Genomic DNA, 24,442 nt, shown 5'->3' with positions numbered 1-24,442 from the left:
GCTTTTCATGTGTGCAGAAGTTCCCATGCCTTCTCCCCCTCCTTAAATTTTACTGTAAACCAAGAGAATAGAATTTGTAAACTTAAATTTAAGCAGCCATTAGGGGTGAATGACACTCACCAAATCAGTGGTCACAGCATTCAGATCTTAAAGCCAGAAGAGTAGAAATTCAGCAGAGTGTCACTTCAAGACAACCTGATATATTAAATAGAACAAAAAATAAATGTAAGATGTACAAACACATTAGAACTACAAAACAAATATATATGGTTACTTTCTAAATTGTGTTGTTAGGTTACAATGGAATTTGCCACTGTTTTCCAGTAAATGACAAACTTCCCTATTGTCTTTAAAATAAGATTTATTTCTTTACTACATCCCCCTCCAATCATTATAAAATAGAATTTATAAAGAATGATTCTACTCCGCTAAGTAAGCTCTACAAGACGAGGCGCTGACTCAGGGGATGACACTGGAAACTAGGAACACTGGGTATGATTTTTCACCTATGGGCTCTGCAGTTCTTAGGTACACATTTTAACTTTTCTCTTAGGAACTTAACTTCCCTAGTTAGGGTCTCTCAGAGCTTGTAAAATTGTAGGTTATGTGAAGACTTAAGTTTTTTAGGTGATGTTAAAACAGACATCAGAGGTACATTATATCCGTCTTTGTGTTTAATATCATTCCTGATGCAATGGCACAAGTAGGAATTAAAATAAGCTCTCTATAAATACGGTGATGAAACAATGGAAGAGCGTGCATATGACAATCAGAGCAACCACAGACACGCTCTGGAAAGGTGGCAGGTTGCAGATGTTTTCTTACCAGGGCTGCCATCTTTTACCAGGTTAAGTGCAAAAATACTATTTGACAGCATAGGGCACATATTTGACTAGAACAGGGTTTCTTTTTGTGTCTGATTACCCGGTTTAAAATCCAGGAAGCAAACAGTTCAGAACTCTGAACAAACATTCTGGCAGTCCAAAACAGAGTACTAGGGCGGGAGGAGGAAGAGGAGACAAAACAAGAGGGTTGACCGGGGAAAGAACGACTTGGGCCATTTTCCCCAGGGTTTCAGCCTATACATATGTGTACACACAAACACACACACACACACACACACACACACACACACACACACAGAGATATTATTATTATTATTATTATTATTTTGAGAGGAAATGCACTCTTGTCTCGTCCTGTGAGAAGAAAGAGATCAGATAAAATACCTTTGGTGCTGTCTTTGGAAGGTCTCCCAAATGCACCCCATTCCCTCCCGCTGAGCTGGAGCCTGCCAAGCCACAGGTGTCAGGAAACAAGATGGCGCCCCACAGCATAGGGCGCTGAGTGAGGGGGGCCAGGGGTGGGCCTTCACTTACTCAGAGACGCTGGCTCCTCCGAAACCCAGACGTTGCCAGCTCCCTGGGCTCAGGAGTTATAACCGCTTTCTTGCTCTGGGTTCTTCACTTTTTGTTGAGATCAGCTCCACATATTTTTCTGATGATGTCACCCATTCTGACTTCCTACGTTTTGAAAGTTGATCTACAAGCAAAACCTTCCATGAGGCTAAAAAAAAAAAAAGAAGAAAAAGAAGAAGAAAAGAAAGGTGTGCTGTGGGGAGATGGAGAGGAGGAGGAGAGAAGCAGTTGCCTCCTTATTTTGAGATTTGCTGCAGCTGCGAGTGCCACTCCCCAGCCAGTTTCCTGGCTGCAGAGGGAGGCCAGTGGCCGGGTGTGGGTGACGTCAGGGCCAGGCCTGAGTCATCGCCAGCGGCCTGGCTGCCCTGCCACTCGGAAGGGGACAAAAGGAACCTTTGATGTCCAGAGGCCCTCCTCTCAGCACACTCGCCTGTGCCTGTACGGAGCAGCAAGCCAGGAGAACATTCCTGCTGTCTCCCCACCCCCAGCCGCCCTTCCTACTTCCGGAACAGTCCCAGGCAGATTCAGCAAGGCCTCCCCAAGGGACATCACCCTCCTGCATAGCAGAGGCCTGGCCACTCTCTGTCAAAGAGAGAAGCAGAAGAGGGTGTTTCTCTGGGGATTTCTCACCTCTCCCTCTGGAATCCCCCTTTTTCTTTGTGGTGCTGCCTTAACCAGGGAGGAGAGGTGGTAGGGCAGAAGGTGCTCTTGCCACATTCCCAGGGCAATGCCCAGTGGTCAGTGCCTTTGTTTAATGGCCCTGGGCCTCAGCTTCTTGCTCTCTGGGTACCTGCGTGAGCCTGTACCTCCTGGATTTAAGAGGGCACCACTCTTTAAGAAGGGTATTTATATCTTTGGGCCAGCATGGGACTCAGTAAATGCGTGATGAATGAATGTATTTCGATACGTTTAGATGATAATTTTAAAATAAAATATAGAAAACATATACTGAATACTTGCAGTGAATGTTTGAGCCTCTGTGCTAAGTGCTTTGCAAAGATTATTTCATTTATCATTATGATCATGACAAAGTTATGAGGTTAGGTACTATAATTGTTTTCAATTCTATAGATAAGAAAATGGACGCTCAGAGAGATGAAGACATTTCTCTTAAGTTTCACAGCTGGTTAATGGCAGAGCCTGGATTGTTTGATATCGGATCCTGTGTTCTGAACCACCATGGTCGGTGGCTGGAGTGAATGTGTGAATAATGACCAAGGGCAGCCTGGTTCAGATGAGCAAAGATAATGGTAATGATGGGGTTTGAAACCAATTGCACAAGGAAGGAATAGAACAATTAGGGATGATCTGTCTAGAGTAGTGGGCCTCATGTCCTCTTGATGGGTCAACACAAGGTCTGAGTCTTGAGAGGATACCCAGAGGGGTCAGAAGAGCATGTTCATGGTCAGGTACAAGTGGGGATGAAAAGCCGGGATGGGAAGACAAAGCAAGAGGGGTCTGGTAGTGTGTGGTGGATGCAGGCTGTGAGAGAACAGTGGACAGAGTACCTCAGAGGGCACAAGGCCCAGACTTGGCCCCCCTGGACCCATGGGCATACAAGCGGGGGCAGTCAGTGCAACTAAAGGCCCAAGTCTGGGACAGGCAAGAAGAGACTACAGGGAAGAAAGACAAGATAGCTCTCAAAGACCCCAAGAGTTAGAGAAGGAGATAGAACAATGGTGTGTTTCAAGGGCTAGGAGGAGCTGGAGGTGACAGGAAGAGCACCGGACCTGCTGGTGGGAGTCACTGCCCTTAGCACTGCCCTATCAGGCATCGCTGCCTTTTCAGGGCAGAGTGAGAGGCTTGTCAGTGGCTGTGTTCAAGCCAAGATGAGGACGGCTGGAAAAAGAACATCTCCTTCTGGGGGTATCTGGGCCCGGGATAAAGATGACCTTGGAGGTAACTTCTTCTGGGGTTTTTCGATTTCATGGTTTGTACTTCTCCATGATTCTCCTAGAGTAAATGTCTCATTCCAAGAGGAAGACAAATGCCAGGAATTTCCAGCCCCTTGTGGAAGTGAGGAGGGAGTCGTCGCTGGCCTCCTCACTAAAGCCACTTCACAGTTGTCCTTCCACCGTGGTCATGAGACCCCTCTTCTGGGCTCAGGAGATCAGTGCCTCTGATAGCTGGGGACATGGTGTAGTTACCTTGTTCCTGGGAGCTCTGCCAGTTGCCACTCTGAGGAATTACACTTGTGCTGTAGGTGTCTAACTCCCCAGGCAGGTGGAATGAGCAAAGGTGAATTTCAGAAGAGAGAAAGCCACATGCTTTTAATTAAAGGAGCAGCAACAACTGATCAGGGTCACTGTCAACGTCCACACACAGCCTGACCTTGAGCTGAGGAAAGCGCTTTAAGTTCCAGGCATTTTTGGCAGAAGCCTTGTTTATTCTTTCCTTGTCTCTTTGTAGAAAATGCCTCTGGGCACCTCCCCACTCTGCTTCCCCAAAGGCTTGGTGGCCTTGCTTGCTTCATGTACACAGGTAGTTATTTCTCTAATAAGATGAAGAAAGGCTGATTATTTTTTCAGTCTACCTTGTGGGACCAGGATAATGTGAAGAGAAAAAAAAGGAAAGGAGAAATGATGAGTAAGCTTAAGTGAGATGCACAGACTGTATTGTGGGTTTTGTTTTTTTTTTTTACATTTTTCATTTTTTAAATTTATTTGACAGAGAGAGACAGACAGCAAGAGAGGGAATACAAGCAGGGGGAGTGGGAGAAGGAGAAGGAGGCTTCCTGGTGAGCAGGGAGCCGGATGAGAGACTTGATTCCATGACCCTGGGATCATGACCCAAGCCAAAGGCAGACGACACTCAACGACTGAGCCACCCAGGTGCCCTGCACTGTATGTTCTGAGGTTGCTTCTAATAAGATAAAATCATAATTGGGTGAAAATCTACTGGGGGACACAGAGAAGTAAATACAGGCATACCCCCTAACCTCTACCCCATCTAGAGAATTCTTCATTACAACAAATGAGGTTATAGACTCGTACTTAAAAAAATCAATAAATTAAACCTTTACACGTTCTAGGAAGTCCTTGAAAGACTGGTCTATACTTGCTGCCTCCAATTTCTCTCATCTCATTCACTTAATAAAATATAATTTACATACCCTAAGGTTAACCCACTTAAAGAGTACAAGGCAATGGATTTCAGTATATTTACAGAAATGTGTGACCTCTAATAGAATTTTAGAAGCTTTCTTTTACCCCAAAAAGAAACTATGTGTCCATTAGTAGTCACTCCTCACTTGTACACTGCCCCTCCCCCCAGTGCTAGCCAAACATTAATCTCTCTGTCTCCACAAATTTGTATCTTCTGGCCATTTCATATAAATGGGATCACATGATATGTGGCCTTTGTATCTGGCTTCTCTGACTTAGCATAATATTTTCAAAGTTTATCCATGTTGTAGAATCCATCCGTACTTCATCCCTTTTTATAAGTTCATTTATTTTATTTTATTATTTTAATTTTTTTTTAGTAAGCCCTATGCCCAGCATGGGGCTTGAGCCCACAATCTGGAGATCAAGAGTCACATGCTCCACCAACTGAGGCAGCCAGCCGCCCCTGTACTTCATTCCTTTTTATGCCCAAATACTATTCCATCGTGTGGATGTAAACATTTTGTTTATCCACTTGCCATTTTTGACTGTGATGAGCTATATTGCCATGAACATCCTAGTACACGTGTTTGTGTGGACATGTTTTTGTGTCTCTTCAGTAGCTACCAAGAAATGGAACTGCTGGGTTGTGTCATAAGGTGACTCTAGGTTTAACATTTTAGAGTATGTGCTGCCGAAGCAAGCTCTCTCTACCATTTTGAGGAGCCATCAAACTGTTTTCCAAAGAGCACCATTTTATATTCCCACCAGGGACGTGTGGTTTCTCCACACATTCACAACACTCTATTTGACTATCTTTTTGAATCTAGCCATCCAAGTGGATGCGATGTGGTATCTCATCTTGCTTTGGATTTGCCTCTCTGTAGTGACTAATGATGTTGAGAATGATTCCATGAACTTACTGGTCATTTGTATGTCTTCTTGGGAGAACTGTTTGTTCAAATCCTTTGTCCATTTTTAAATTGGCTTATTTGTCTTTTTATTGTTGAGTATACATTCTGCATATGAATCTTTTTTTTTTTTAGATTTTATTTATTTATTTGACAGAGAGAGATCACAAGCAGGCAGAGAGGCAGGCAGAGAGAGAGGAGGAAGCAGGCTCCCTGCTGAGCAGAGAGCCCGATGCGGGGCTCGATCCCAGGACCCTGAAATCATGACCTGAGCTGAAGGCAGCAGCTTAACCCACTGAGCCACCCAGGTGCCCCTGCATATAAATCTTTTTATCAGATATATGTTTTACAAATATGATTGCCTTGTCTGTGGGTTGCCATTTCACGTTCTTTTTGATATTCTTTGAAGGAAAAAGGTTTTTGATGTTGATGAAGTCCAGTTTATCAATCTTCTCTTATATCACTGTGCTGTGTGTATCATATCTGAGAAACTATTGTCTAACCCAAGGTCATAAAGATTTCTTCCTTAGTCTTCTTCTAATAGATTTATAGTTTTAGTTCTTACATTTAGGTCTATGATCCACTTTAAGTTCATTTTTGTGGTGTAAGGTAGGGGTCCACAGTCATTCTTTTCATGAGGATATCCAGAAACATTTGTTGAAAAGACTACTCTCACAAGAACTCTGGACATCTAAAACTATTCTAAAATCAAAAACTTATTTAAAAAAATCGTCCATTCTTTTCCCCATTGAATTGCCTTGGCCCCTTTGTCAAAAATCAACTGACTATATTTGTTTATTTCTGGACTCTTAATTCTATTCTGTGGATCTAGATGTCTGTTCTTACGCCAGCACCACAATGTTTTGATTATTACAGCTTTGACCTAGTGCTTTTTCAAGATTGTTTTGGCCATTCTAAATCCCTTGCATTCTTTTTTTTTTTTAATTTTTAAAGATTTTATCTATTTGAGATAGAGAGAGAGTGAGAGAGAAAGCACAAGCCAGGGGATAGAAGGATAGAGAGAAGCAGGTTCCCCACTGAGCGGGAGCCCCAGCTGGATTTGATCCCAGGACCTTGGGATCATGACCTTACCCACCCATGTGTCCCTGGATCCCTTGCATTTCTATCTGATTTCTAAGATTCTCTTCTCAATTTCTGCAAAAAAATTCTAGCTGGGATTTTAACAGAGATTGAATTCTACCTCTAGACCAGTTGGGGAGTATTCCCATTTTAACAATATTAAGTCTTCTGATCTGTGAACTGGGGAAACCTTTCCATAAATTTAGATCCTTAATTTCTTTCAACAATGTTTTATCATTTTTCGTGTATAAGTCTTACATTCCTTTTGCTAAACGTTATCCTATTTTATTCTTAATCAATATTACTTATATTGGAAATAATCTTTACTCATGGACTTGTTAAGAGCTTGTATTTTGGATGTTGAAAGACCTAAGTATCAGTCCTGGCTCCATTCTTTTTTTTTTTTTTTTAAAGATTTTATTTATTTATTTGACAGACAGAGAGAGAGAGATATCACAAGTAGGCAGAGAGCCAGGCAGAGAGGGAGGGGAAAGCAGGTTCCCTGCTGAGCAGAGAGCCCCTAGGCAGGGCTCGATCCCAAGACCTGGAGATCATGATGGGAGCCGAAGGCAGAGACTTAACCCACTGAGCCACCCAGGCGCCCCATCCTGGCTCCATTCTTTATTAGCCTATGATTTGAAGGTTACTTAGCCTGTATCAGCCTCCTTTTTTTTTTTAATCTGAAAAAAAAGTTAATAATAATACCACCTGCTGGGTTTGTTATGCAGATTAAATACGATAATGCTTATGTAACCCTACTGAGACTATGACCCATATGAGCCCTTCTCAGAGTGATATTACAATCTAAGAAACCCAGTCCAGTCACCAAAAAGTAATTTCAAATTAACTCATCTTCAATACTTGCATTTCTCAAGCTCTATACAGAGCTCCCTGCAATCTTTCTTAACATCCTTTCTCCTGTCCTGTCCAAAACCCTTATGCCCCACGGATTTCATCTCTCCTTCTTTGTCCCAAGCTCCCTAGAAAGTTTTTTCTCCCACTCTAACCAATCTAATTCTTCTACTTCTGTCCTGTTCTTCTGATAACTGAGGGGGAGAAACTGGACCGGCAGAGTCAGAATTCTTTTTAGTGTGAGGAAAGAAAAGAAAACCAGGGAGTTCTCAGATGTCGCCACCACTCACATGAAATGCTTAGTGCAGTGTCTGATATATAAGGGCTCAATAAACACTGGGCTTTTATTTTTAATTTTAAAAAAGATTTTATTTATTTGAGAGAGTGTGAGCGGGAGAGAACACGAGTTGGGGGAGGAGCAGAGGGAGAAGCAGATTTCCCGCTGAGTAGGGAGCCCCACATGGGGCTCAACCCCAGGACCACAGGATCAGGACTTGAGCCAAAGGCAGAGGCTTAACCAGCTGAACCACCTAGGAGCCCCTGGGTTTTTGTTTTTGGTGGTGGCTACATTATGCCCATCTATACTTTATAATGGAGTGGGGTTAAAATCATGACCTCTGAGAATACTGCTCAGTGGTCCATCCTCACTCATTTAGATGAATTTGGGATTATTGCTTTTCTTTCTTCTTCCCGAATCATTCCTCAAATAATCAGCCCCTAGAAAACTAAAAAATTTATTGTTGAGGCTCCCTACGTAATGTTTGAAGGTCATGTCTCCTGTTTCCTCAGCCCAGCACCAGGACACTATCATCCCATAAAAACCTTTAGAACAGTGTTTTTAAAACAGCAGGTTAGTACCCACCATTATTGGGTCAGAAGTGGCATTAGTTTCAAGTGACAAAATAAAACAGAACAAAACAATTCAAGTACAAGACTTTTGTTTCAGTTTTATGCTTGTGAGCTGGGTCTCTCTGTGAAACCTATTTGTTACTGTGGTTCAGAGTAAAAAAAAAAAAAAGTTTAAAAAAACAGTGTTGGGGGGCGCCTGGGTGGCTCAGTGGGTTAAGCCGCTGCCTTCAGCTCAGGTCATGATCTCAGGGTCCTGGGATCGAGCCCGCATGGGGCTCTCTGCTCAGCAGGGAGCCTGCTTCCTCCTCTCTCTCTACCTGCCTCTCTGCCTGCTTGTGATCTCTGTCAAATAAATAAATAAAATCTTTAAAAAAAAAACTATTTAAAAAAAAACAGTGTTGGAGTGGATCTTTCACTTTTGTTAAGTGGTTTAAGGAACTCATAAGAGCATAAAGGAACACCGTCCAAGTGGCCTGTCCATTTTGATAGGCATCAAAACCTTAAGTACCAAGGATGAAGTTCCACCAGTAATGAAGGATTTGGGGGCATTGAGGTCTTTTTCTATAATTGATAACACTTGGTGGAGGTTTATTTCTGTTACCTCTGTGGAGCTACCCCTACCCCATTCCCCCATGCACTGTCACCCCTGCTCTCTTAGTCATCACCTCCTCATGCTCTTCTGATACCTGCGAATCCACACCCTGAACTTGTACAGGGTTTTCTATTTTTTAAAACTCTTTCGCACACACCATCTCCTTTGATTCTCACAGCTATCCCATGAAGTTGACAGGTCAGATCCAAACCCTTGCTTTACCATTTAACTCCATGTGTGACCTTAACCTCTCATCTTAGCTGCTACATATTACCAGAAAGGTTAAGTGACCTGGACAATATCTCACAGCCTGGAAGTTGCAGGACCAGGAAGAGAACTAAATCTTCCCCTCCTAGCCTGGTTGTCTCATGGGCTCTCCTCACAGAGACACATAACTTTTTTTTAGTAGTAATATTCACCTGACGGCCTTATAAAGAATGTTTAAAAAGCAAAGAACACTGCTCTCTTCCACCGTATCTAAAACCACTGACTTTTATGGCGCAAAGCACAAGACAAACAGCTCTACATGCCTCGTGGATAAGGGCTATCACTCTCAACATTAAAGAGTATTTATTAAAGGCCAGGCGCTCTGAATCCAAGACAACAAAGTCCACAAGGAGAGGAAACAAACTTCCCCCAGTGCTTTGTTTTGTCCTTAGTGTTGCAGAGTGTCCCCTCTAGTGGCTCTGGAGGAAAACAGCTTCTGGGAAACATTGGTAGATTGAAAGCTGATGAAATCAGACAATGTCAGAGCTTCGATGGAACTTAGAGAACACTTGGTTCAAGGTGTGTCTCATTGCTAATGAGAAACTGAGAAATTGAGAGCTAGAGCAGCAATTTCCCTTGGTTCTCAACCAGGGGAAATTCTGCCCCCAGGCAACCTTTGTCAACTTCTGTGGACATTTCTGGCTATCATTCGACTGGTGGGGCATGCTGCTATCATCAGTAGGTAAGAGCCAGGGATGCTGCCAAACATCCTACAGTAGGCAAGACAACCCCTCAGAACTGAGGAAGCAGCCTCAATGCTCCCAAGTCCTTCACTGCTGATGGAACTTCATCCCTGGGACTTAAGGGTTCCATCCTCATCCAAATGGACAGACCACCTGGGGGGTGGTTACTGCTAAGCTCTTATGAGTTATTTAAACACCTTAATTATCTGGCTCCAAATGTCAGTAGTGCTCAGGTGGATTGGAGAAAGGGTGTGTGATCTACCCAAGGACCTGCGGCCTTCCTCCTCTCCCCAAGCTTTATTGAGATGTAACTGACACATAACCAAGGGTTTGTAGCTTATTCATAGCTTTTGGCTTGGGCTATGTGCTCTCTTTTTATTTCTTTTAGAATGCTTTTATTAGAATTGTGAAAAAGTCTAATGAATACTGTTATGCTGAAAAAAATAAAAAAATTAAAAAAAAAAAAGAAATTCAGCATTATCCAGATGTATAATAAATGTTTGACTATTTGATCAAAAAAAAAATTGCAATCTAATAAAATAAACTTAAAAAAAAAAAAAAGAATTGTGAAAAAGTCAAATGTAATACATGCTCATAATTGAAAGCAATATAATAAAAGCCTTAAAAGACTTTCCATCACTCCTTCCCATAATCAATGTTAACAGCCTTGGTGGTTTATTAGGCGGGACTATATTAAAACCCAAATTTAGATCATTTTTGACTTACTATTTCCTATGGTTAAACTTAAGATATTCATCTACTTCTCCATGTGCACACCAAGACAAGCAACAAACAAGGTTTCTTTTGACTTTGCTTATTATACAAAAGTTGGAATAACACATATTACTTTATAACTTGCTTTTTAAATTTAATAAATTGTGATTATCTCTTCAGGTCAAAAAAAGAATGTCTTACGTGTTTACAAAAGTTTGGAATGGTCGGTACTGTGGGCCCTAAGGAGCTAATATGCTCTATGAAGGACATTAAATGACACTGAATCATGGGGCATGTATCTTTAATATCTCTCCAACACTTGATATTTCACTCTTTCGTAGAGAGCCAGGCTCAGGATTAGAATCCTTAGTAGGCCACGTTATCTAACTAAGAATGAATAACATCCTTTTATTGTCTTTGTATTTATTTTTACAGATACTTTCTAGGCATAACAAGTAATACTGGTTTTCTGTTGACTGTGGTGATATGAAACTTCATTTCATGACAAATATACATGGATGGACTAACTGATTTTATGTGCTAACTTGACTGGCTCATGGGGTACCCAGATATTTGGCTAAATGTTATTTTTGGGTATACCTGTGAGAACATTTCTGGATGAGACCAGCATTTGACTCTGTAGACTGAGTAAAGCTGATGGTCGTCCCCAGTGTGGGTGAGCTTCATACGATCTGCTGAGGGCTTAGATAGAATAAAAAGGTGGAGGCAGGGGGTATCTGGCCTCACTCTGCCTGACCGATAAGCTGGGTCACTGGCATTCTCCTACCATAAGACTGAGACACCATGGTCTCTCCTGATTCTCAAGACTACACCACAGACTCTCCTGGGTCTACAGCTTGCAGGTGACAGAGCAGGTGACTGCACAGCCTCCACAGTCATGGAAGCCAATTCCCCTTAATAAATATTCTCTCTCCCTCTGTGTATCCTATTAATTTATGTACATATGTATCCTATTAATGTGTATATATAATGTAAATATGTATCCTAGTAATTCTGTTTCCTTCCTGGAGCCAATTCAAATAAAATGTTTTAATGATATAAGATTGGTAGAAGCTTGGGTAAGAGTGATCTAACTCATTCTTGGTACGGCCCATCATATGTTGTTCAATCATTCCATTCTGATGGACAAAGTTTTTTCCAGGTGTTTGTTTGTTTGTTTTGCCATTACAGCATATTGTAATAAATACTCCTATTCTTATCCTTTCATACTTTTATTTCTATAAAATAAATTGTCTAAGATGAAATTATCGTTTCAATTTTTATTTTAAATTTTAATAGATATGTTCAAATCATTTTCAAAAAAAGCTGAAGCAAGTCATACTCCAATAATTGATATTCAAGACTAAACATTCTCCCACATCTTTGTCATCACTGGATATTTTCACTTTTTTTTTTTGAAAAGCAGTAGAGTATATTATATATATATCAATTATTTTTGTTTAGTTTTTATTTAAATTAAGCTAACATACAGTGTAATATTGGTTTCACGTGTACAATTTAGTGATAACAATGCTTATCTACAATACCTGGTGCTCATCACATCACTTTTGCTTTAATTTGCATTTCCCTGACTTTAAGAATAGTGGTTAAGAGCATAAATGGGTGAATTGTATGGTGTGTGAATTATATCCCAACAAAACTGTTACTAAAAAGTTAATTACAAGTAGTAACACATTTTAAATAATCAGCAAAATGATTTTTTAAAACGCACACTAATCCATACCCTGGATATATAATCCATATATTATAACATATAAAGATGTTATAAACGTCTTTATAACCTTAATTTCTTTATAACCTTAATTTCTTAATTCTTTATAGCCTAATTTCTACCCATCTCGCAAGGCTAATCAACCTCCCTGAATGTCTCTACAAAGGAATTTGTAGGGATTACTGCTGAAGTTAATCTTAGATTGTGGCTCCTCTGGATGAAAATAAAACTCATTCATTCTAGAAAGAAGAAACCAAGTTCTCTACTGGGGAGGGAGGAAAGACCTCAGAAATAAATCACATTAAGTAGAGAAAGGATGTGAGAAAGGTGAATAAATTATAATCCAAATAATGGCCCTGGCCAAGCCCTGAGCCCTGCTGCTCTGAGCCCTGCTGTTAACTTCTCTGAGCCCTGCTGCTGCCTCTGGTTACAGGAATGATAACCCTGCACACAGATTTCATACCGGCTTGCCACAGGGCTGTTGCAAAGGCCAGAGGATTGTCTGCCAATAATGTCGACTTCCTGCCTCAGTTTGCCAAGCCCCCCATATTTGAAACCAAAGTAGTCCCCAGAAAACCTAGATGAGTTGGGTATCTTACTACCAATTGAGTTTTAAGGTCCAAAGTAGATTTTGGAGCACAGAAAAAAATACACACAGTAACATGTGACTGTATCAATATTCAGTTCATTTAAGTTAGAAAAATGTAAGCTTATAGTCACCCATAAACATAGTTGTCTTATTCATAAATATATATACTCAAAAGTATAAAAATAAGAATTACTTTTTCTCACCATTGAACTAGTGTTCCATTAACTTATAAATTTAAAAGATTATAGTCCTCTAACAAATAACTATCTATATAAATTGAACTAAGTAAATACCCTTAAACATTTAAAACAACATTTACAAATTTCATGTCAAAATACTTTCAGGCATTTCAGTTACCTCATAAAACAGTTATAAATTTAAGAAACAAAATTGCTAAATCCACACAATCAACAAAACTAAAAGGCAAAGGGCAAATACCCAAAATATATAAAGAACTTTTACAATTAACACCCTAAAAACAAATAATCCAATTTAAAAATGGGCAGAAGACATGAACAGACATTTGTCCAAAGAAGACATCCAGATGACCAACAGACACATGAAAAGAGGTTCATCATCACTTACCATCAAGGAAATGCAAATCAAAACTACAATTACATACCACCTCACACCTGTCAGAATGGCTAAAATCAACAACACAAGAAACAACAGGTGTTGGTGAGGTTGTGGAGAAAAAGGAATACTCATGAACTATTGGTGGGGATGCAAACTGGTACTGCCACTCTGGAAAACAGTATGGAAGTTCCTCCAAAAGTTAAAGATAGACTACCCTATGAACCAGCAATTGCACTACTGGGTATTTACTGAAAGAATACAAAAACACTAATTCAATGGGATATAGGCACCCCTATGTTTATAGAAGCATTATTTACAATATCCCAGATATGGAAGCATTCCAAGTGTCCATCAATTGATGACTCGATAAAGATGATGTGGTAGACAACTTCAATGGAATATTACTCAGCATAAAAAAGAATGAAATCTTGCCATCTACAACATGGTTGGAGCTAGAGAGTATAATGGTAAGCAAAATTAAGTCAGTCAAAGAAAGACAAATACCATATGGGTTCACTCAAAGGTGGAATTTAAGAAACAAAGAAGCAAAGGGGAAAGAGGAAGAGAGAGACAAACCAAAAAAACACTTTTTTAAAAAAGATTTTATTTATTTATTTGGCAGAGAGAGATCTCACAAGTAGGCAGAGCAGCAGGCAGAGGCTGGGGGTGGGGTGGGGTGGAGGAAGCAGGTTCCCGCTGAGCAGAGAGCCCGAAGCAGGGCTTGATCCTGGACCCTGAGACCACGACCCCGCCGAAAGCAGAGGCTTGACCCACTGAGCCACCCAGGTGCCCCCTGATGGTTACCAGAGGATAGGGTGGTGGGGGGATGGATAAAATAGGTGATGGGGATTAAGGCACGCACTTATCATGATGAACACTGGGTGATATATGGAAGTGCTGAATCACTATATTGTACACCTCTAACTAATATAACACTGTATGTTAACTTACTGGAATTAAAATAAAATTTTTGACTTTTTAAAAAATAACAGACACACACAAAGATACTATGTTCCTGTTATTTAAGCTATTTATGGTTTAGTGTTTTCTTACCGGCACCCAAAAGCTTATTGCTTATTGAGCACTCATATGACCCCATAATAGCTACTTACAGTTATGGCCTCCCAATAGCTCTCCCAGCCCCCTTCCACCATCCTGTATCCAGAATATTCTTCCTAAAGAACCACTTGGATTAGAGAATTCTGTCACTCAAGCCACTACAAACAAAAGAAGGTAGTCACAAAAGACCACATATTACATGATTCCATTTATATGAAATGTCCAGAACAGGGAAGGACAGAAAATAGATTCGTGGCTTTAGGCTTGGGACAAAGATGAGTTAGGGGGTGAAAGATAAAAGTTTCTTTTTGAAGAGCCCAGATGTCCACTGACAGATGAATACATAGAGAAGATGTGGTTATACATATATATACATGGACTATTACCCACCATCATAAAAAAGATATCTTGGGGAGCCTGGGTGGCTCAGTGGGTTAAGCCTCTGCCTTCGGCTCAGGTCATGATCTCAGGGTCCTGGGATCGAGTCCCGCATCGGGCTCTCTTCTCAGCGGAGAACCTGCTTCCTCCTCTATCTCTCTCTCTGCCTGCCTCTCTGCCTACTTGTGATCTCTCTCTGTGTAATAAATAAATAAAATCTTAAAAAAAAAAAAAGATATCTTACCATTTGCAACAACGTGGGTAGAACCAGAGGGGATTATACTAAGCAAAATAAGTCAGTCAGAGAAAGACAAATACCATACGATTTCATTCTTATGTGGAATTTAGGAAACAAAACACATGGGGTGCCCAGGTGGCTCCGTTGGTTGGGCGACTGCCTTGGGCTCGGGTCATGGTCCCAGGGTCCTGGGATGGAGCCCCACATCAGGCTTCCTGCTCTTTGGGGAGCCTGCTTCTCCCTCTCCTTCTGCTGCTCTGCCTGCCTGTGCTCTGTCAAATAAATAAATAAAAATCTTTAAAAAAAGAAAAAAGAAACAAAACACATGAACAGGGGGGGATGTGAGGGAAAAATAAAATAAGACAAAAGCGGAGAGGGAGACAAACCATAAAAGACTCTTAACTAGGGGCGCCTGGGTGGCTCAGTGGGTTAAAGCCTCTGCCTTTGGCTCCGGTCATGATCCCGGAGTCCTGGGATCAAGCCCCATATCGGGCTCTCGGCTCGGCGGGGAGCCTGCTTCCTCCTCTCTCTCTCTCTCTGTCTGCCTGCCTCTCTGCCTAATTGTGATCTCTGTCAAATAAATAAATAAAATCTTTAAAAAAAATAAAAATAAATTAAAAAAAAAGACTCTTAACTATAGGAAACAAACTGAGGGTTGCTGGAGGGGAAGGGGTGAAGAGATGGGGTAACTGGGGGATAGACACTAAGGGCCAGGGCATGTGATGGAATGAGCACTGGGTGTTATATGCAACTGATGAATCACACTAAACTCTATCTCTGAAACTAATAATACCCTATATGTTAACTAACTGAATTTAAACAAAATCTTTAAAAAAGGTTTCTTTTTGAGGTGATGATCATGTTCTAAAACTGACTGTGGTGATGGTTGCACTTATCTGTGAATATACTAAAAACCACTGAATTGTGCACTTTAAATAGGTAAATTGTATGGTATGTGAATTATATCTCAATAAAGCTGCTAAAAGAATACAGCCTTTAGGGGAATCTGAGTAGCTCACTTGGTTAAGTGCCTGACTCTTGGTTTAGGCTCACAATCTCTTGGGTCATAAGATGGAGTCCTGCATAGGCCTCCCAGCCCAGCAGGGAGTCTACTTGAGAGATTCTCTCCCTCTGCCCCTCCCCCAGGCACATGCCCCCTCCCAAATAAATAAAGCAATCTTAAAAAAAAAAAAAATACAGCTGGGGCGCCTGGGTGGCTCAGTGGGTTAAAGCCTCTGCCTTCGGCTTGGGTCATGATCCCAGGCTGCTGGGATCGAGCCCCACATCGGGCTCTCTGCTTGGCTGGGAGCCTGCTTCCCCCCAACCCTCTGCCTGCCTCTCTGCCTACTTGTGATTTCTGTCTGTCAAATAAATAAATAAAACATTAAAAAAAATACAGCTGTCAGTGGGGATTCCGTTACCTAGAAAATAAAGCATGGAGCACCTGGGTGGCTGTCAGTTAAGCATCTGACTTTGACTCAGGTCAAGATCTCAGGGTCCTGGGATCAAGCTCCGTGCTCAGCGAGGAGTCCACTTGTCTCTCTCTCTTTCTCTCTTTTTCTCTCTCTTTCTCTCCCCTCTGCCCCTCCTCCTGTCGTGCTCTCTCTCTCTCTCTCAAATAAATAAATAAAATCTAAAAGAGAAGAAGAAAGGAAAGCACAAATTCATTACTGTGGCATCCAATTCTTTCTATTCTCCAGCCTCAAATGACCATCTAATTTAACCCCTGGCTACTTCTCTATATAGCAGCCAATCAGACTGCTCACGAGTGGTTCCAGAAACACAGCCTGTGCTTCCCTGTTTCACTACATTTGCTCCTGTGTTTCCTTGGACTAGAATGACCTCTTTGACCAGCTTGGTCTCCCAAAATTTGATCTGCCTTCAAGGCCCAGTTCAAATGTTCTCCCCAGTCTTCCCAAGCAGAAACACCCCTTGCTCCTCTGAATTCATAGAATTTATATATATCCTGCAGTGTTTGCCTTGTCCTCTTTCCCAGGCTTGTGTTTATACCCCCTGATTGGTTATACTAGCTGCAGTTTCCAGATCAAAAGCTGAATGGTAACTATGTGTCAGAAAGGAAGAATATTGCAAATATGGACCATCTCAGAAATTATGGATTATATTGTTGCCCCACAGTTTTCCCACTAGAATGGATGGTTTTTTTCCTCCTTCACAGAGTTTTTAGCACTGTCTCAGATGGATGAAGGAACTTAGCCTCCCTTTCTCTCCCTCCCTTTCTCTCTGCACGGAAAATGCAGTTAGGTGGTTTTAACGCATTATATGCCAAATAAGTAAAAGCTAGACTGATGATACAGAAACATTTTTAAAGGCTATAAAAGTACCAGGAGAAAATAAGAGAGGATATTTTTATAATCTTGTGATAGAGGAGACTCTCCTACATAAATCACAAAATCCAAGATGCCATCGAGAAAATCAATAATGAAATTTCCCTACCTAAAAACTTAAGCCTTCTGTATGGCAAAAGACACCATAAACAACTTTAACGGACAAAAAACAAACTTTGAGAAAATATTCTTATGAGATGTAATAGTTAAAGGATGAATATCAGCACTAACTGAACAAACAACACATTTTAAAAAGGCCAAAGGGCACCTGGGTGGCTCAGTTGGTTGTCTGCCCTCGGCTCAGGTCATGATCCCAGGGTCCTGGGATTGAGCTCTGAATGGGCTCCCTGCTCAGCTGGGCATCTGCTTCTCCCTCTCCCTCTACTGTTCTCCCTGCTTGTGTTCTCTCGCTCTCTCTGTCAAATAAATAAAATCTTGAAACAAAGAAAGAAAGAAGGAAAGGAAGAAAGAAAGGAAGGAAGGAAGGAAAGAAGAAAGAAAGAAAAAGGCCAAAGCATATGAACAAGTAATAATGTACAGAAAAAATCGAAATGACAACACATGAAAGATGTTCAACATCACTAAGCACCAGGGAAATAGGGAATAAGATACAACAAGGGTCAATTGCCTCTCAGATCCGCAAACATGGAAAAGATTAAGACGATCCGTTATCATCAAGTGTACAGGGAAAAAATCAGACATGAACAGGAGTGTTGCATACATACCATAATGTATGTAATTTTGAAAGAGTAATTTGGTAGGCTCTAATTATTTTCTGCAACAAATAGGTATTAAAGTCATAATTCCCAAGCAAACTTGTCAAAAGCCATTCTTGATGAGTAATGAGGGAAATCTCAAATTCTCACTTTCCCCGTTTCCCCATTCTAGGCGGCTTATACAGAACCACGCTTTTAAAGATAATTTTTGGGTTGCTTTCAATACTAAATAAGGAAGCCTGGCAGTGCTGATCATCCTTAAAAACCCTACTCTAACTCTTTAAGTGAGAATTTATTTTTAAAAATTCTCCATATTTGCCTCACTGATATTAGCCATGTTACCTGGTTACTTCTTCACATGGTGCATGTCCGATTGACTGATGCCGGGTGCAGTGGTGGGGGGCTACTTTGTCCTGATTTCCCCTCCCTTGGCTTTCCTTGATCAACACTCAATTGCATACATGCTTTTGGCTTGCCGGCTGTTTGGCTAAGCTTTAATAGAAGGTTGGGTCTTGGTATAAAGTTTTATCAGTCTTTTTTTTTTTTAAGATTTTATTTATTTATTCATTCATTCATTTGACAGAGAGAGATCACAAGTAGGCAGAGAGGCAGGCAGAGAGAGAGGGAAGCAGGCTTCCTGCTGAGCAGAGAGCCGGATGTGGGGCTCGATCCCAGGACCCTGAGATCATGACCCGAGCTGAAGGCAGAGCCTTAACCCACTGAGCCACCCAGGCGCCCCAAGTTTTATCAGTCTTTACAGTCATCAAAATACCCAGACTTTTGCGGAGCCTGGCATATTCCCTTATCCCACTGTCCATCCCGTAGGCCATAACAGCCCTATGATGCCTTGGAATAAGTTAGGAGATGTGTCTCCTCAGGTGCAGCTCCAGGCCAGGCTGCGCCGCTCTAGGAGTGGCGCGTGGGTGTCCTTCAGGCCTGCCACCCCCGGGCCACTACTAGCTGTCCTGCTCCTCACACAAGTCTTCGTCCAACTGCTGCCTAGGAAATCTTTGCACACTGCCACTTCCTCGTTTCAAATGGTCACAGGATGCAGCAGCACCTGCTACTGTTAATGCCGCAGACATGTGGCTCAGGTTTCATTCCCTGGCTTCTCCTCCTAAGTGGCCCTTTGAGATTTCATCAGGTGTCCAAATCTCCTTTGTTAATGCTTTTAGCCACCCCACCCCCACAGCCACCACACACACCCTACCAGGTCCTTGTTCCGCAGGGGAAACAGAGAGTGACCGAGCAGTTAATTGGTGTCTTATCCTTTTTACTGCTGTGGCCTTATCAGCGAAAGAGAATGATAAGGTGATTTTCTTCTTGGCCTTGAGTTTTCAGTTCTGAGCTTCCCCTCCTCACGGGAAAAGAAACAGCCCTTTGTGCTTCACAGGCTAAAACAGAGATGTTTCTAGGCCCCCAGAATAAAGCTTTTTTCACTCAGATCTTTGTTTGGAAGCCAGACTTAAGAATTATTCAGGATCAAAGGAGGGAAGTGTGGGCCAATTCCCCTCAGGGTGGCTCCCCAAGATGGGGAAGCATGCGTGTGCATGCGCGCCTGTGTAGAGGTAGTGAGTACAGGTTTCCAGGGTGGCAGGGTCTGTGTCCTACCACCCCTGCAGGAACTTAGGTGGGAGGCTACTTGAAAGCCTGTGGAGGTTGGACACTACACACTTCTGGTTTGAGAGCTTGGGTGAGGACCTCTGTGGACAAATTGTAGCCATCAGAGAGAGACACAGCACCAAGGAGCCTCTCCATGGTCTTCTCAGCATCCTCCTGGACTGGCACAAGGGGTAGCAGAAAGAACAGTAAAAACCGAGGCACCCATCATGGTCTACAAATCAGGATACCCCACTTCCCTGGGCTTGTGAAGGCCTAGAGGACAGAAACAGAGACCCAGTGATTATGCTATTAGACTCTTCCCCAACTGCAGAGAGTGAGGAATGTGAAGCCAAGTTTAACTTGGTTTTAGGGAAATAAAGAAATGTGGCATTTCTTGCGCTGAATATTATGCAGAAATTCTTACTTTTGCCAACATTTTCGTCTATACTGTAATCTATGGAAATCCCCCCTGGAAAGAGAAGGGCTCCTGCATTTTGAGTAGTTTCCTTAACTCTTTCCTTTCACCATAATCTTCACCTATTAGAAATTCTCTCTTGTCTAAACAACATGTATAGTATAGTTCAGAACATGCATTTATTAACTCAGTGGAAACATGAGTTCTTAGGATCCTCCCAAGTGCTCAACTCCCATTTAAAAAAAAAAAAGAAACAGATTCTTCAAGAAGAATCATGAAAATGAGACCTGGAATTGGGGCCCACCAGCCTAGATCAGGATCTTGATTACTTGAAAATTTTGGTGCCCAGAGGAATCCACTGGGGAGCAACTGGGTGAACAACAAGTAGACAAATGGATTTAGTTCCTTTGACTCAGAGTTTTACAGTAACTCCCCACTGTGCAAAAAGGCAAGGTGTGTTTGGCACTCGGGAAATACAGAGAAGTACAAGATACAGGTCCTTCCAGGAGGACGACACCAGCTCACCGGAGAGAGAAGATAATGGGCCTGAAATATATGATGAGCTGGGTAGATGGGACATGGTGAGCCCAGAGAGACAGAAGGACTAATGAGTCAGGGAAGTCTCCCTGGAGGAGGGACACTGGAAGGAAACTTTGCCCAACCAATTCCCTGATTTTAGCTGTCTGGAAGAGGAAGGTGAAAGGGAAGAAGACGGTTCCAGATCCTTGACAAAGAGACAGAGGTAGGAATGGTCAATGCCTGGCTGTGAGGTCAGTGATGTATGCTGGAGGTATTAGGGAATACACGGAGCTATAGCTGGAGAGTGGAACCAGTTTGCGGATGGCTTCTAGAGAGAGGAGTTTAGATATGAGGCAGTTGGGTTTCCAGCCCAGAAATTACATGATGAGAGCAGGGCTTAGGGAGGATTAGCAGGCAGCTCCCATCGGAGAGACCAAGAATTAGAGACTCTTTGGGTTCGTAATGATTTCTTTGTAATAACGCTTATAGTATTAAAAAAAAAAAAGTTGACTTTGAGATGCAAGCATAGGATGTTGTGCATAATGCTTCTGAAGGGTTTATACCTTGATATGACTTAACCCACTCTATTATTAAGGGAATGAAGGGATTATTGACTTATGAAATCAACATTCAGGAGGGTCTGGGTTGAAGAAATTTGGGAGCTAGCATAAGACTAGATGCCCAAGTGTTGATTTCTTAAGGTGGTTGTGAGAAATTGAAGAAGCTGGCTGAGGACCATGTTCTGCAAGAGCACACTTGCAGGAGGGACGACTGGAGGATCCCCAGAGACAAAGGCCGGAGTGCCGGAGAGCTGGCAGGAAATTGCCCCAGATGATGGTGAGTCACATGACACCTGGTAGCAACCTCATTGTACTCACTGCCTGATTTTGCCATATACATTGATTCCTTCACTTATTCACTCAAATTTTTTCATTCATTCAAGTATTTATATCCGCTATGGCTCTATGGATGGTACAGATTTCAATGATGCATGACATGATCTCTATAATCCAGTGGGAGAGAAAAACATACACATGAATAATGGCAGTTCAGAGCTGTTCTTCTCTCCCTCCCCCACCAATTCTCCTTCCCAACATCCCCTCCCTCTGGTAAACTAAAATATCTATTGTATTGGTAGCTGATTGGCTCTCAATTTTCCTCCACGAGTTCCAATGTTAACTTTTGCTTTTTGTTTAATAATAAGAGTGAAGACATTCCATAAGAAGTTTCTAGAATTCTTTAATTTTCCCTTCTTCCTAAGGGGTGTGAATTAGAGGAAGTTTCTTTGGTTTGTCTGAGCTGAGGTAATGGATACAAATGGAACAGGCTGGAGAAAGGGAGTCACCCTTAGGGGAAAGGGACCAGGCTTCCTGAAAGAAGGGAGGATTAGAGTTGGGCTGAGGGGTAAGAGAATGCTTTAGAGAGAATGAGAAAGGGAAGGAGGCTGGAGGAACAGAGATAGTGAGGACTGAGATTGGTGGGGACAGGAGAGAGGGTCTGAGCACCCATGTGCACAGATGGATATGGGAGACTGTTGTCTATCTGGAGGAAGTTTTGCTGTGTGTTATGCAGTAAACCCCTTGATTATGGCCTGCACGAGGCTACTTTTCAAGGCTTTTGGGTAGGGGTGGAGAAGTTAGTAGTCAAACCATGCTAAGACTGAAGGTAGCTTAGTCTTACTTGGGGGTGTTCCTGCTGCTTCCAATTTTGCAGTCAGGTCAGACTTCTCTGTCTTTGCATATTTGATAGCTGAGCTCATTGGCCTGTGAGCCTATAATAGGTATTTTATATTTATATATTCATATTATATTTTAATATATTTTATATTTTAATTTATTAATACATAAATATACATAAATAACATATATCTATATCTATAACATATATAGATATATAAACATGTTTATATATCTATATTTATGTATATTTATAAATATATTATATATCAAATATTAAATCATAACATAAATTACATGTAATTTAATTTTTATATTTCATAATTTATATGTAATTATATATAATAATAAATATATGATTCAATAAATCATATGTAATATAAATATATAATTAACATATTAAATATATTAAATGTTATATATATTATAATATTTAAATACATTAATGTTTAAATATATATTTAAATATATATTTATGAATATATAAAATAAAAATAGATGAATATATAAAATATATAAATATATCTTTTATATATATATTTTTATATATAACATTTTTTATATATAACAGGATTTTTTATATATATTTTTATTTTATATATATTTTATATATAACAGGATTTTTATGGGTGCTGCATGGCCTTACATTCTTCTCTACTCTCTCTTACACATGTATACTGTCGAGTCCACCATTTTCTTGGCTGCTCCTTTGGCTAGCCCTCTCCTGATAGAATGCTTCTTCCATTCTTGCCTTCTTTCACATCTCTCTTTAAACTTGAAGCTCTTCCACTGACTCTCTCCTCATCTATATATCTCCACTTTAAACATACTCTGAATCCTAGGATTCTATGAAATTCTGATTCTGAGAATTCAAATTATCACTGATTCATTCATAGTCTATACGACACCTTAAGGAGAGAAATATATATAATTGTATCCCCCCAAAGGAGGCACCGTGCTGGATCACAATTCCTCAAGATAACCACACAGCTCCCTCCATCATTCCATTCAGGTCTTAGATAGAATAGCAACACTCCTGCTCGCTCCCTAGCTCCTTTCTCCTGCTTTACTTTTCTTTATCACCTGGTATTATATATCTATTAAATTGCTGAATATCTGTCTGCTGTCCTAGAACGTAAGCTCTATGAAAGCAAGGACCTTGCTTGAACTTTCAGACCTGAAACTGTGCCTTGCATTAATACTCATTTGGTAAACGGATTCCAGATGGATATCAGGTACTCAGGCAATGTGAAAATGAGTTTCAGAATCAGAAGTGCATATCTAAATATAACCTCATAAAACAAGGGTTTAACTTCATTTGGATTGAAATTTTGAGCAACCTGAGGTTCAAAAACTATCTTTGCTTTCTCTTCCATGGGAAGTTAAAAAACACCTTCAAAAAATATAAGCTTAGGGGCGCCTGGGTGGCTCAGTAGGTTAAAGCCTCTGCCTTCGGCTCAGGTCATGGTCCCGGGGTCCTGGGATCGAGCCCCGCATCGGGCTCTCTGCTCTGCTCAGCAGGGAGCCTGCTTCCTCCTCTCTCTCTGCCTGCCTCTCTGCCTACTTGTGATCTCTGCCTGTCAAATAAATAAATAAAATCTTGAAAAAAATATATAAGCTTAACTCATGTAAATAATAAATCATTAGAAGGAAAAGATTATAGTTAATATTTTCAATTTATAATATTGAATCTAAGAGAAGCAAAAGGGAAAAATTAATGATATACATTTTAATATACTAATAAGAAGTAATTATAATTTTTTTTGTAAGACGATTTTTGTTTTGCTATGCTGGACTTGGGTAACATATTTAAATTGGCATTTGAAAGGAATTATGTCATATGCTTTTTCAAAAATTTTATGAATTGTACATCAGAAGAAGCTGTGAAACATGTAAGCAAAGATTTTCTATTTATAAAGTATAAAGCAAGCAACTGGTTAATTGACTCCCAACTCAAATAATGGCAAGGCTACCTCTCCAGGAGCCTTCAGTAGCCCCTCTCTGAGTCCTAAGCACAGCCTCCCTGACTTGGAGGTAATACAACCCTGACTTGTAAGATTGTCTTTCATCTGCTTTTTAATATAATTTTGCAACCCATGTTTATAATTTTTAAAGCTCTGTCAAAAT

The 24,442-nt window shown here is 41.0% G+C and overlaps 1 protein-coding gene across 11 annotated transcripts in view; it reads right to left on the bottom strand.

Annotated features, from left to right (window-relative positions):
• ZBTB38 (zinc finger and BTB domain containing 38) overlaps positions 1–24,442 on the bottom strand; it is a 140,296-nt gene that overhangs the window by 77,315 nt on the left and 38,539 nt on the right. For 3 of the 11 annotated variants that reach the window (XR_007126701.1, XR_007126699.1, XR_007126700.1), the window contains exons 1-2: positions 1,380–1,868; positions 121–195 (exon numbers count right to left, since the gene is read on the bottom strand). The gene's annotated coding sequence lies outside the window, so the exon portion shown is untranslated. The other 8 variants (XM_047726446.1, XM_047726436.1, XR_007126704.1 and 5 more) reach the window with 7 other exon arrangements.

The sequence above is a fragment of the Lutra lutra genome, chromosome 1, assembly GCF_902655055.1.
Source record: "Lutra lutra chromosome 1, mLutLut1.2, whole genome shotgun sequence".
NCBI lineage: Eukaryota > Metazoa > Chordata > Mammalia > Carnivora > Mustelidae > Lutra > Lutra lutra.
Note: the sequence above shows the minus strand (reverse complement) of the source record. Positions and strands in the feature narration are given on the sequence as shown.